The following is a 13,057-nucleotide window of genomic DNA, read 5'->3' as shown; positions in this document are numbered from 1 at the left end:
TTTATTGTATAATTAAAATAATAGGGCTATAGGAAGTAATCGTTTGTTGGTAGAAACATATGGTGAACACCCTCCATCGATTAGAACATGTCAGACATGGTTTCGACAGTTTGAACATGACGATTTCAATGTGAAAGTCCATAGCGGTATTGTGTATCAACTCTTGAAGCCCGGCGAAACCGTTATTGCACAACGCTATCGCCAAGAAATGATTCAATTAAATCACGCATTGATCGAAAGACGACCGGAATGGGCGAGAGGAAATGGCAAATTTATTTTATTACACAACAATGCAAAACCTATGAAAGGCGCCTTGAAATCGCTTGAATGGGACGTCCTTTCACTCCCGCCCGCCGTACTGCCCCGACCTGGTGCCACGAGACACGCGCTCACAGAGCAGCACTTCAACTATTTCGAACAAGTTGGAAAGTGGCTCGACAAATGGTTTGCCGCAAAGGGCAAGCAATTTTTCCGGCATGATACCACAACTTACCTGAAAGATTGGTGAAGTGTGTAGAAGTCGATGGCCAATATTTTGAAGAACAAAAAATGAAAATTACATGTTTTTTACAAAAAAAACTGGCGAAAACTTGTTTATTCCCTGGTATATAAATGTTCTTGCTTCTGTTATATGTTCTTTCGTTTTGATTCCTTTCTTCTTTCACTTGAGTTCAGTTTCATAAACATTCCGTAATATGTAATTCTATTAACTCTAGTACTTACAGTATTTATATTAAAATACTTCCGGGGATGTCAAGATGGGCCTCGTGTTACGTGATCGCACCATTCGTCTCGCAGAGGATCTGTTTATCTTGTCCATCTGCTCATCTTGGTCACCATCAATCTCCGGGCCACCCGAGCCAACACACCCAGCTGCTAAACAAATATTAGCTGCCAGGATTAAGGTCTCACGTCTGTGTGTCAACACGAAAAGGAACTCACTGTATTTGTCACTGAGCTTCCTTTCTCCTAAAGAGGAAGCGCTCATTCTGTGATAGCGCACCCCTTGATGAGGAAAGAGTCTGTTAAAGCAGATAATCCACATGGAAAGTGGGAAATGTAGGACACAGTCTGACATAAATGAAGCCTTGCAATATAACAATCATCGCCTATAAATGTTTTCGTTTAGGGGCTACTCTTGGCGCAACGTTCAACACATAGGTCACACACAGCTTTGTCTGTCCGTACACATTCTTTCTTACTTAATCTGTTTACCCTCCAGGGTTGCTTTTTCCCTTGGACTCGGCGAAGGATCCCATCTCTTCCGCCTCAGGACCAGTGTCCTGGAGCGTGAGACGGTGTGTCGGGGATACAACTGGGGAGGAGGATCAGTACCTCGCAAAGGCGTCCTCACATGCTATGCTGAACACTAGCTTTGAGGGTTGTAGGGAGGATTGGAAGGGATAGGCAAGGAAGAGGGAAGAAAGCGGCTGTGGCCTTAAGTTGGGTACCACCCCGGCATTTGCCTGCAGGAGAAGTGGGAAAACACGGAAAACCACTTCCAGGATGGCTTACGTGGGAACCGAACTTCTCTCTACTTAGTTCACCTCCCGAGGCTGAGTGGACCCCGTTCCAGCCCTCGTACCACTTTTCAAATTTCGTGGCAGAGGTGAGAATCGAGCCCGGGCCTACGGGTGTGGCAGCAAATCACACTAACCACTACACCACAGAGGCGGACTGTCCGCACACATTGTGGAAAAATCGACATAAATTTCATTTCATTTTCTAGTTCAACATTTAGACCTGAAATTACTGTGAATGAAGTAACAGTTGTCCGCCCCAGTGGTTAGCCATGCTCTAAGTGGTTTTCTGTGTTTTCCCACTTCTCATCCAGGTATTGCCGGGAAGTTACCGAAACTTAAGACCACGGCCGCTTCCTTCTCTCTTCCTTATCTATCCCTTCCAATTTTCCTATCCCCTCACAAGGCTCCTCTTCAGTACAGCAGGTGAGGCCACCTGGGCTTGGTAGTAGTCCTCCTCCCCAGTTGTATCGCCGACCCAAAGTCTCACGCTCCAGGACACAGCCCTTGAGAGGTTAGAGGTGGGATCCCTCTCCGAGTGTGAGGGAAAAGTGACCCTGGACGGTAAATGGATTAGGAAAGGAAGGAAGAAATAATAATAATAATAATAATAATAATAATAATAATAATAATAGTAATAATAATCCTCCGTTTAAAGGAAGCGACTTAGAAAATGTCATCTTAAATCCCAAACTCGCAACAACTGGTGCAAGAAGTCTGAACTTTTGTCAGCAGATGTCTCTGCTAGAAACTATGTTATGCCCTCTGGTGTGAAGATGGACTACTAAAATTGTTAACTAATTTTGTTTTCCAAGGTTTCCTAAACTCAGTCGATTATTCTTTGTTTTTGGTGTGTTCAAGTTTACAACACTTCGAGCTCTTCCCACCAACGTAAGATGTGTTCCAATAGGAAATTTTGTGTATGCATTTTTCCGTCAATGGCGTATATCTTGTATCTATTTAATTACGCAATGGACATTGGGGGCGTGTTGGGCCTTAGCCCAGAGTTTTCTGGATCCTTCCTCTCGGCTATAAAAGCTGGCATATTTTTCATCCAGGTGGTCTTATTCATCGCTTCAGTCTGCTGTGTGGGTTTACAAAGAAGGCGGGGTGCCTCGTCCATCACCGAGCAGTCCATCAGCTCAAGGTAATGGCAGTCCGGATTTTATTAAGTGATAATCTTTTAAAGGTAGCTCAAGGGGAAGGTTTCCAGTCTTTGCTAATGTAACTTCAATTTTCTAAAATGTAATTTTCAAACACGTCAAAAGAACTTAGCCGAAATCAGGGAATAAAGAGTGTGAAACCCTCTCGCGTTCCCTATCAAATTGATTTTGAGATGACTATGATTTTGTAACTTTTTTCAGTTTGAAATCCTTGTAATTTAAATATTCTCTCCATCTAGTCACCTCTGTAACTTCGGGCCAGAAGCCCAAATAGGGTTTTAAGCCTTTATTTGCAAACTTCAAGGAATGCAAGTGTCCGCCTCCACAGCATTTTGATTTTTGCGCCAGTAACTTTAACCTGTTCTTTTGCACAAAGGCCCGGTAGAATGGCTATTCGATACCGCTGTGAAATTCTATTCCTTTCCGTTTTGTGTAAAGATGTTAGACTATTGAACATAGACAGTGGAAACTTTTGGAGTTTGTAAAATGTAGGTTGAGCCTTTGACAGGCTGGAAATTTGCTGAAATATATTCCTAAGTATAAATTTTATAGAGCATAGATACTCTTTCTATTCTTGTAGGGGTGTTAGTGTAATTGTGTACTGTCCAATAAAAATAGGAGGGTGTGTCTTGATTATTCATGAAAGGTCTCGGACTTTCCCCGAGGGTTTACAAGGGGCGGATTTTCACGTCTCTTGGCCATTTAATCAACATCTACCTGAGTGTGTGTATGTGAAGCAGGAGGCGGGTGGTGCCTCTTTCATCAGGCAGCTGGTCTTCAGCAAGGTAATGGCCAACTCATAACCTTATTTCTTGATAGCTCCGCAGTTAAACCCGAGGGAAGTGTCCGAAACCTTAAATATGTAACCAACTTTATTAATATGTAAGATCTACCGGCTAATGTAAAAGTTTCATAAAATTCTAACTGTAATTCGGGGATAGAGAGTGTCGTACCGTCTTGAGCTCCCCTTCCTATTGTTTTGAGATGACTACGTTTTGTAACTGATTTTCCATCTTTCCGTAATGTCTTAAAATTTTCTTACACGAGTCACCTCCCCTGTTTCATCTGCCTAGTGCCCTTTAGGTTTTAAGTATTCAAATAATTCAGTTTTAGGAGTGCAAGTACACGCCTCCACTCAAGTTGTGTTTCGGGCCAGTAACTTAACCTGTTCTTTAACTTGATGGCAAGTAGGTTGGGTATTGGATTACCCCTGTTTAATAATTTCTATATTGTAAGTTGTGCCTTTAGAAGCAAGGAATTGTAATTGGGTGCAGCCTTGAATAGGCTTGAAAAACTGAGAGCCGTTAGCTATTTTCGAAGTTTTTTAAGATTAATGAATGCCTCTGGGAGGCTCCATGTATTAGGGGAATTCTGCCCTTATATAAAAATTTGCTCTGTTGTAAATTTCAGATAGGAGCTCTGAAATTGTAAAGTTAGGGCTTGAAGCCCAGGTTCTGTTTATACCAACAATCTTGTCTAACCTACTCTTGTTTATTGCTACTGGTACCTTCTACATTGTTACTTGTTGATTGTTGGAAATTATGAAATATAACCTTCCGTTAAGTTTTAAATTATTTCTTTGACTGTGTAACTAGACCCATTCGTCCCGGCACCTTCTTTCACCTCTGCTAGTCCACAAAACACCGGAATAATAATAATAATAATAATAATAATAATAATAATAATAATAATAATAATAATAATAATAATAATAATAATAATAATAATAATAATAATAATAATAGCTTTACGTACCAGTAACTACTTTTATGGTTTAAGGAGACTCTCACGTGCCGGAATTTAGTCCCGCAGAAGTCTCTTTAAGTGCCTGTAAATCTTCCGAAACGAGGCTGACCTTCCCATATCGAACCTGCCAAGTTGGGGTCAGAAGGCCAGCGCCTCAGCCCGGCGGGTTCTGAGTTCTTTCACCTGGGATCTTATACGTGTTGTGGATTATGGTGTGCTCGGCTTGCAGTATGAAGAGAAGCTTGCGTCCTGTCACGTTCGCAGTACCAACCCACCTTACCTGACCAGTGAGTGGTGATCGCAGGGTCCTTGCCTGAGCCTTGTATTATCTCCTGATTGATTCAAGAGGAGGAAATTGGATGACAACCTTACTCTTTGAATAACGAAGGTACAGGCGGGGGAAGGGGAAGTAGTACGGGGGACGTCTAAATTAAAAAAAAAAAAACTCGGCGGATTCGGCATGCTAATGCTGTCTGGGTTGGAAGACAACAGGATTTGACCAATGGAGGTCAGATAGGAAACATTAAAGGGAGGATCTTGACAGAAGTAAGTGGAAAATGTCAGACTAGAGTGAGGGCCAGATGCTGCCTGCTCTTCCAAGTCTTGGGAAGGGGATGAGGTGGGGGGGGGGGGAGTTGGCGGAGTCTGCCATGGATAGAGAAGTGTGGGTTATTGCGGTGGAGAGTAGTGATCTGAGGAGTTGCAGATATACTGGATCCAGCAAAAGTACTCATTCCACAGAACTATTCAAGGATACAATCTCCGACCTGTCCGGAAATCGAACCCGCGGCCTTCTGAACCAAAGGCCTCTACGCTGACCAATCGTCTGAGGAGGCGGATGGCCCCACGGTCACTAGCACACATTCTCAGGTTAAGTATGAAGAAATAAATAAAGAACCAATCATAAGCATGATTAATTATAGACCAGTCCCGCATGTAGGGGTGGTGAGTATGTTTCTTGCCCGGAGGCTATTATACCTGGATCTGGGGGTTAGACTAATTTAGGTCTTGCAAAAGGCTTATACGCCATCTCCTTTACATCTTTACTTCTTCTGTGAATCTGTCTTGAAACAGGTATCATCTGGAAAACCTGCATGATTCTCTGTCCTCAGCATCTAGTTTCAGTTGTTCATACCTTTTCCCTTGTCTGACATCTATTAACATTCCAAACCTTCTTCAACTTACTCTTTCTTTTCTTACATCTGCTTTTCCCTCCATCATCCTCTGTTGAAGGCAATTTCTACGTAGTATATGACAAAACCGGAATATTTTCCACTTCCTTGTCGTTTCCATCAGGCGTCTCTTCTCTCCTACTTTTCGTAGCATTGTATCTGCCCACTTCACTTTTTCCGTTTTTCTCCACAACCATATTCCAAAACTTTCCAAGTACTTTGTTTCTTTATTTCTTAATGTCCATGTTTCGGCTCCATGTGACACTACACTCCACATAAAACCCCAGAAAAACCTCTTTCTTAAATCAATACGGATTGCCTTAGATTTCATCTTCACTACAACCCCCAAATACCCTCATAACCATATGGAGATATCTGTAGCCTTTCTTAAGTATCTAATTAATATGAGTACCCCAATGAAGATCATTCCTTATATTAACACCATCTGTAGCTACTTAGTCCGGTAAACAAGGCCACAAAGCTTTTTACAAATAGAAGATTTCGGATGCGTTTAGTAAATTCAAAGAGGCTTGCAGACTGAATTTTGAAAGGCATATCACAATATAATTAAGACGTATCCTCCTCCTCCTCCTCCTCCTCATCATCATCATCATCATCATCATCATCATCATCGCCTTCCCCTAATTAATCTTTACTGATCAACTCCTGTTATATTCCGAACCGTTTACGACAGATTCATTCTTCTCACATGCGAGAGAAAATAAGGTATTTTTGCATAGGTTAGGATACTAAGGACACTGACACCCATGTTGGAGTACAGAGTATTTCAAGTATTTAGTCCAGCTACTTCTTCAAGACCGACAAGGTATACGAGATAACGGTCCTTCTTAAGTGTTCAGCTAGGTAGGTGACTGTTCAGCGTCTTGTCTTTCAGCCCTTTGGCTTCTGAATTCGGTTCTTTACCAGGTTGTGGAATTAATCGTTTCGGTCCCTGGTTATTTACGCTTTGCCCAACAAACGTGCACATACTACACACAATACCACCCTTCAGTACTCTAATGTAGAGTTTTCCATCTCCTTGGAGGTTTGCCACTTATGCTATAGCCCTCACAAGGTCCTCGGAGGAGTATCACCAAGTGGGACAGACTGGTTAAAAGCCCGGCTTTCCTTCCAGGAATGAAACTACAGTAAACTAAATGAGCCTTATTAGGGTCATGAACGTCTCCAGAGGTGGAGAAGTCGTTTCAGAATTTCTCACTTACGTGAAATGAAATAGAACAAATTTCGTTCTGGATGAACCAAACACGCTAGCAGAACAAGCCCGTAGGCTACTAATGGTCATACAAAATTATTACCGGATGTATCGCTGTCGTGACATTTAGTAGCATGGTTTACTTCAACGAGACTAATGAAAAATACGACTTCGGGTCAGTCTAGTATAATTGTGTCATCCTCGATGATAAGATGTACCTTATAATCTGCAACAAGCTTCGTAATTTCCTCCCTACAGTCTAGGTACAGAAAAATGTCGTTTTAAATTAAGCATACCAATCCATTGTGGATATTTCAACCTCTGACGTTTTCGTAGTGTTGGTTGATGTGGCTCTTCGTGAGACAGGCTGCATAGTAACAGGGTGGCTAAGACCCACTCCTGTAAATACGATCTCTCCACTCATGGGAGTAGCACCTCTAGACGCGACAAGAAAGGCAGCAAGCAACACCTGATGTTTGGACATGACACTCATCCATCCCGGTTATTATCGAAGGAAAGCTTCCTCCTGACCACAGCACCAATTCCATCCTCAAATTGCGCTGTGGAGAACAAGGTCCCCTGGAGGACTGTGGACAGAAAAAGAGAAGATATCAGCAGGACTTTGGAAGACTCCCAATAGACTGAGAACTGGTGAGACACTTGAAAATTAACTTGAAGAAATGGCGCCACAGTGTGTGAGGAGAAAGGCAGGATACCGAACACCTGTAGGTTTGCAGCAAGCTGAATGATCCGTTTGATATCCAGCAATTTTTCAAAGTGAATGACCGTGCCATTCAGGCTGCTGAATATTGCACTCAAAAAGTGTAATATTTAGTATTGTTTTGGTACTCGTACAAATAAATAAATAAATAAATAAATAAATAAATAAATAAATAAATAAATAAATAAATAAATAAATAAATAAATAAATAAATAAATAAATAAATAATATCCTCCCTCTGACGATGAAAAATGAAATACAATTTCCCAAAAATATTAAGGCTTGAAAATAGATTTTTTCTAGTTGCTTTACGTCACACCGATACAGATAGGTCTTATGGCGACGATGGGACAGGGTAGGGCTAGAAGAGGTAAGGAAGCGGCCGTGGCCTTCATTAAGGTACAGCCCCAGCATTTGCCTGGTGTAAAAATGGGAAACCACGGAAAACCTTCTTCTGGGCTGCCGACAGTGGGGTTCGAACCTACTATCCCCCGAATACTGGATACTGGCCGCACTTAAGCGACTGCAGCTATCGAGCTCGGTCAAAGTAGATTTAGAGCAATATAAAGTAACACAATTGTACATTTAAATTGCTTACATTTTTTGTGATTTTCTTACCTTCACTGCCAAATATTTGATGTTCGTAACAGACCGGTACATTCGCCACTCACCTGAAACAAAAACCAAGGCTGGTTAAGAAATTGGAATTAAGGGAATGCAGTACACACGCAGAAAATATTTAAGGAACGAAAATAACAAAACAAACTGCATTGAAGAAGACGTGATAGATTAAAACAAGATAGTCTGTACAATCTGGCTGATGGAGACAGGGGAGGAGTTAAAAGAAACCAAGGTGTCAGAGTGATCCTTAAGAAAGTCCGTGGTTGAAGGAGAAACATGCAGCAGATAGTGGAAAGGAAGGAGCTACTCCGAGAGTATACTGAACAAGCGTGGTCCCAAGTAGGCTCATTCGAAAGAAGGCCCTCAATACAGATACTCACTGTATTCTACTGTAATTTTGTGTACCACCTAAATATACAAGCAATCAAGTGTACTTTAGTCAGTGGTACAGTACATCGCCTGTGAGTTCACATAGTGGAATATATTCAGAACAACAGTGACAAAGTAATCTGGGAGTCCCGTACGTAGTCCCTAGTCGTGGCGAATGATGCAACGTTCAATTCCAGCTGAATTCAGTGGCACTTCCATTCCATTGTTGTGAATTCTGTACAAGTTCTGTAATACAGTGAACTCCATCTGAATTGCTATCTCAAGCGGAGCGAATCGAGAGTGCTTAGTTGATCCTAAGTGTTGTCGTCTAGGAGATCTGAAACTTGCTATTTCTTTTGACTGGGGTCATAAAGCGACAGAATGTGTGACGGAAGTGACGTCACATTAGTCGTTACAGTAGGCCTTGGTCGCCAAAGATGCTGCGGCTGTGGATTTGTATAAATGGAGTGTGTTAAAATAGAAAGTGTACCGTCAGTGACGTCACATCAGTCGTTACCGCAGGCCTTGGTCGCCAAAGATGCTGCGGCTGTGGATTTGTATAAATGGAGTGTGTTGAAATAGAAAGTGTACCGTCAGTGACGTCACATTAGTCGTTACTGTAGGCCTTGGTCGCCAAAGATGCTGCGGCTGTGGATTTGTATAAATAGAGTGTGTTGGAATAGAAAATGTAGCGTCAGTGACGTCACATTAGTCGTTACTGTAGGCCTTGGTCGCCAAAGATGCTGCGGCTGTGGATTTGTATAAATAGAGTGTGTTGAAATAGAAAGTGTACCGCCAGTGACGTCGCATCAGTCGTTACTGTAGGCCTTGGTCGCCAAAGATGCAGTGGTTAAAACTGACATAATCATGATTATTGTCCTCTCGAAAAGGGAAAAGATTCCTTCCCCCTTTTTTTACAACGTGTGTTACGTTGCACCAGCACAGATAGATCTTGCAACGACAATAGGATGCGAAAGGGCGAATGGTCGAAAAGAAGCGACCGTGGCCCTAATGCAAGTTGATGGTTACGTGAGCCAAACCACGCGGCCACTTGCTACTTTAATATTTTGGCTGACATTCTCGTGGTCTCGAGTTGTACGTAATTTATCTTTCCGGCTTTGTCGTGGAGGATTAAGTTCCAAATATGTCTTCTTGGGATTGATCTCAGGACTTTCTTAATGGCTTAGCTCAGCATATTCTCTACGAACCTCAATACGTGAGAGACTCTCTTTCAGCTATATTGATGTTTTAACACATGGATTCAAAATAATCCATTATTCAGAAATAATTCAACCATTCAACCCATACCCAATAGATATGTCTACAGGTAAACAATTCAGTATCAAAGAGCTAGAGCTTAACTAGGGCGTGAGAATGAGCGATACAGGTCGGACGATGTCAACTTCAAAGGCCGTAGGGAATGACCGTAAATCCCTGGGAATCTACCATAAATCTTCTTAGCGACGCTCCAATTGATATCTCTGCTGTACCATACAACATTGGGCTTTGAGAGGATTTAAAATGTCTTCTCTATTCAATATTACGGGGAGTCATTTTGGTGAGAGCCTTACTCAGAATATCAGTTTGTAATAATCACCCTTACTTGGTGACAATGTATTTAACTATCGTAAAAGCTGCCACTCACGTAGAGAAAAGTAAGCATTTCTGTGATATATTAAATGATAAATTAATGTTGCTGATTACTCTAAAAATACATAGAGGACGAGAAAAGAATTTTTTTAAAATAAGAAACATTAAATTTCTTACTTCTTTTTAAAGTTTGCTCAGAATCGAAATTCTGCTTCGTGATTCGGAATTCACATCATTCTGGCTCCGATTTAGAGATCGTGAAACGTTATTCTCAAACGATATCTATAAATGATGCAAATCCTGCGGTTACTGGTTTTTAATGTTATTTATTTTTAAATGACATTTCTGTTCATTTTTAATAGACGAGAGTATACAGGAAATTCGTCTCGTTAACATGCCGGAAACCAACGATAAGGACTCGTCACTGTTAAAATCTCGAACGTGTGGGTCCATTTCTCTTTTAACGAGTAGTCAGTGAACAAGCACGAGTTTACATGAAGTGATGACGGGCATTGCCTCGCGTGACTTCCTTGGCGGTTTGTGAGCACTTACAGGCAATTCAAGCAGCAGGCTCGGTACGCGCTGCGAGAGAACTATCCACTCAACATAAAGTTCACAGAAAATATTAACTCACCTTGTTATTTCAAGAATTAAACCAAAATGTGTAAAAGGTAAAAAAATGTTAAAAGGCGCTTTTCAAAGAGTCCAAAGATTTAGTGATAATGAAAAGTATGTACTTAAATAACACTTCATTGTTTTGATCTTCCTGTAAAATACCATTTTACGGTATGTATTTTGAAATCTATCTGTGACTTTGTTGAAAACTAGGTATGAAATGTGGCCGCATGAGGAACAAGGTAACAGGCATGAATGGTAAATGGTCTCGCGTTAAACTGAAACAGTGCGTCGGAAAATGTTCATAAGAATGAACACTTTCTTCTTATTCTGTTCCATTTTGTCCACTATGGACCATTAAATGACAAACTACGGTATCTAGAATAAACGTTTCCCACTGTTTTTGATAGTCTGCCAATACAGCTTCATTCATTGGCTTTTTTAATGTTTTTAACAAATACATCTCAATAGGGAAGTATCTCGGTGGCAATGAGCACTTGTAGCAGTGTGATGATAAAGTAAAGTTGGAACAGAATTACATAACAACAACAACAACAGTTACAACAAGAGTACAACAAGCAATTCCATGGAAGAAAGTATTACGAGAAATACAACTAGTTTAACATCCAGAATCATCATATACAAATTCGCACACAACTTTAGTGCATCCAGTGCTTAACATTACGGCTTACAATACTCTAGGTTGAGATTACTACTAGCTTCACATTAAAACACCGTCATATACACATTCACGCGTACTGTAAGTATTCCAAAATTTTGCACTATGACTTCGAGTTCATTGAGCGGTCTAAGTACTAAATATTAGCCTACCTTTTCATTCTACTGTAAATACTGCACGTTCAAATACAAATTCACACACCTTAAAAAATTCTGATGTTTAATACTACAATTCACAGTGGGTCTGGCATTGCATTAAAATATGAGATCATCACATAGAAATTTACACATAATGTACAGAATGCTGGAGTCTATTCTTGAAGCATCTTACATTATTAGGAAAAGGCTCAAAGATAGCTGCAGTTAATGCATTCCAGTCATCAATTACCTGTTTTCAAACAAATATTGACCATAGCCAGTTTTATGCGATCTGCCTTTTACTTTATGCTTATTTTTCTTTCGTCTTAAAACACCACTTGGCCTTTGATCACAGCGCTCCCGGGTTACATTCCCGGCAGGGTCGGAAATTTTAACCAAAATTGGTTAATTTCGCTAACACGGTGTAAGTGTCGTCTTCATCATCATATCTTCCTCATCACGACGCGCAGGTCGCCTACGGGAGTAAAATAAAATAAAGTCCTGCATCTGGCGAGCCGAACTTTTCCTCGGACACTCCCGGCACCAGAAGCCATACGCCATTTCATTTTTTCTTTACTTTTGAAGTTTTCTTTTCTATTTTTCCTGGGAAATCTCTGAAGTCTGAAACTAATTGTCGGAAGTGGTTCCCGTTTTGAATGTCTTCCTAAGGGTGCGTCCAGACAGGATCCGTTCCGCTGCGTGCAGCACGTCATGATGCGTTTTATACGACAGCGTCTTATCAGTCTTATACGGCGTGGCCACACAGGATCAGTCATCCGTTTTGTCAGTCTTCACCATGCCAATGGGAAGGATAGGACGGAGGTTATTGCTCTGTGAAAATGTTGCACTGAAATTAAGTTTGTGTGAAGAGAGAAGTTGGTGTCATGAAATAAATAAAAATAGACGAAGTTATGGCGAATACCATACATCATTTCCGAAACTTTTGAAGCACGATGAAAAATTTGCTGAGTACTTCAGGATGTCGAAATACTGTTTTCACATTATTCATGAGAGTATTCGAGACAGACTGTCAAAAGTGAAATTAAATTACCGTGATCCAATTTCTACGAAGGAAAGGCTAGTGGTTACATTAAGGTAAGGCTTTTCTTTAGAGTTTCACTATCATTGACATTTTATTTTAAAAAATTAAGTACAGATAGATACAAAATAATGGCAATTCACTGTGAGTTATTCATTATTAATAAAAGAGAACTGTGCCTGGTAGTCAGCCATACTAGTGTCAGTCTGTTCACTCCATGTTGATAATGTTGTACTTGGCGACGTGGAGTATTGTTGTTGGTTTAATCCGTCAGCTACTGAGCCACCGGTAATTTCCTTGTACAGCATCTCTTGAAATTTAAGCTTTAGTAACACTCTTCTCTCTCACGGAAGGGATTTGAAATCTTTTAACATGCTTTTGAAGAATAATAAATCTTCATCTTCATCCTCAGTTAAGTCCCTCTCAAGAAGCTTAACTTTTTTAGCCTCAAACTCCAACATGGGCTGCTGGT

The sequence above is a fragment of the Anabrus simplex genome, chromosome 6 (assembly GCF_040414725.1).
Source record: "Anabrus simplex isolate iqAnaSimp1 chromosome 6, ASM4041472v1, whole genome shotgun sequence".
In the NCBI taxonomy this organism is placed as follows: Eukaryota; Metazoa; Arthropoda; class Insecta; order Orthoptera; family Tettigoniidae; genus Anabrus; species Anabrus simplex.
This window is presented reverse-complemented; position numbering follows the sequence as displayed.